Below are 2422 nucleotides of genomic sequence, written 5' to 3'. Positions count from 1 at the left end.
GGGCCCCAGCCAGCCCCATGTGCCAGCCTGTGTGGCTGATGTCCCTGTGCATTCTCCAGTGCCATTTCCCCCACCCTCTGCCAGCCATTCTGGGTCTCCCCAGGCTGCCATGGGGAAAAGGGGACCCTGGCCCCTTCACTCCAGGGATGTTGATAAGCCCAAGGTCATGCTCACAGCATGGCCTTGTCACGCTCAGCTCCCTGTGCCAGAAGAAGCAGCTCCCTCCTTGAGGCAGGACAGGCAGGGAGGGGAGTGGGATTCTCTCCCCTGATCCTGAATGCTTGTGGAACTGAGTGGCAGAGCCAGCCCAGCTGCTCTGCACCCCAAGCACCCACCCCAGACCCCCCAGTTTGCACCAACTCAAGTACCACCAACTCAGGCACCACTCAGCTGGGTACCACTGAACCCTGGGTCACACACCACCACACCCAGCTGAGTCCCACCGAGCAGCCAGGTTTGGCCAACCAACCCAGCAGAACAGAGGAGGCAGAGTCCGGGGCTTGCCACCACCACTGCCTTCTTCTCTCTCCCACCCTTGCCGCAGTTCCCTGTGCAAAGCCATCTGGTCCCATGGGGAGCCAGCTCCCCACTGCAGGCCACATTTCTGCCTCATCGTCCCACAGCTGCACACTGAGGGCAGCAGGGTCTGCCTGGTCCCTGTCCCCCTTCCTGCCAGCTGCACAGACACCCCACAGACACCCCTGAAGCAGTCTCCCTGCAGCCTCAGCTGCCTGTGGAGAGCAGTTCCCTGTGCAAAGCCATCTGGTCCCATGGGGAGCCAGCTCCCCACTGCAGGCCACATTTCTGCCTCATCGTCCCACAGCTGCACACTGAGGGCAGCAGGGTCTGCCTGGTCCCTGTCCCCCTTCCTGCCAGCTGCACAGACACCCCACAGACACCCCTGAAGCAGTCTCCCTGCAGCCTCAGCTGCCTGTGAAGACGCAGCCACACCTCAGGCAAACATGCTCTGTAGGAAGGGCAGGGCCCCTGCTCTGCTTTCACCACCAGCATCCGGTGAGCTGCCAGCAGCACCCTGAGCCTCCCCGCCCGGCTGGGAAAGAACCACTTCCCCTCCATCACTGCCGCTGGTTTTACCAGCCTGGACCCTTTAGGTTCATGCCTGATGCCTCACCAGGAAAATATGTGCAGGAGTGCAAGACAGGCGGATGCTGCACCAGGAGGTGCCACTGCCACTTGTGGCCCTCTGCCTGGGGAAGGCGAGCAGGGACACGGGGCCCCCCTGCACTTTCCTGTCTTCCTCCCTGGATATCATCAGCGCGGAGGATCCGAGGCGGTGGAAACCCAAAGGTTCTCCTTTGGCTTTTGAGGGCTGGTTGATGGGTGCAGTACCCACAGCCACTCTCTTTCCCCCGGGGCACAACCCAAGCTGAGAACTGCAAATTCGGTGCATGCTGTGGGTGGCCCCAAAAAGCCACCAGGGTTTGCTCCACCTGCGGGCAGCACTGAGAGGACGTTGAACTCGTTAGGGAAATTACACCTATGAGATTTTATTGCAGGGAAGTTACAAAAGGCTCCCCAGGCTGGAGGGCATCAATCCCAGCACAGCCCAGTTACAGCCAAGAACTCCCACTCTATGTAAAATTAGAGCAGTTCCACTGGTGAGGGCCCCTGACTTCCTCTCTCCACTAGCTGGGGCTCCGCTCAGACACCTGGGGAGAAGGGGGAGCATTTGCAGCTTCCTAATTAGCCCAATTACTGTTGCAGATCAAAAGTCCTTTGCTGGGGATACCCAGAGCAAAGTGATTGCACCTTGTTCTGGTTTCCCAAGAGCAGCTGTTGAGGGTGTTATTTTAGAGCTCAAACACTGAACTATCCAGCCCGTAAGAAAAAAAAAATCTATATATCACACATGCATATATATATAACATTTTAAAAAATATATTCACTACTCATCTATGTGCGGTTTTGGGGGTATCTTTGGGAACTTTGCCTTGGAGTTGGGACCCAAATCACTTGCACTTTCTAAAAAAAGCTTTTGGAAGACGCCGGTGGCAAAGAGCAACATGAAACCAAGAGATGCCCTGGAGCCCAGCGCGGAGCCCAGCAGGGCAGGGAGATGAGGTTCCCAGCCTATCCCATCACATCCCACACCCGCGGGGTCAGGCGGGCTCCGATAAATCCTGGCTCATGAAGAAGCACTGAAGCCGGCCAAGCCACTGGAAAGCAATTAGCAGCTTGCAGTCGTGCAAAAATTAAATGCAACGGAAGGAGATGAAAGCCATCGAGCTGCCGGGACCTCGGCCTGCCAAACTGGGCGGCATCCGGCGTGCCGAGAGCCCGCAGCAAAACCACCGAACCCTCAGTGCCACCGGAGCCTTTCCCCAAAAAGCGGCAGTTTGGAGCTTGTTTGGGCACGAAAATTCAAGCGTTCCCGCAGCATGCGGCTGCCGGGGCTCTCCCT

The sequence above is a fragment of the Corvus brachyrhynchos genome, unplaced genomic scaffold (assembly GCF_000691975.1).
Source record: "Corvus brachyrhynchos isolate BGI_N302 unplaced genomic scaffold, ASM69197v1 scaffold26, whole genome shotgun sequence".
Classification (NCBI taxonomy): domain Eukaryota; kingdom Metazoa; phylum Chordata; class Aves; order Passeriformes; family Corvidae; genus Corvus; species Corvus brachyrhynchos.
This window is presented reverse-complemented; position numbering follows the sequence as displayed.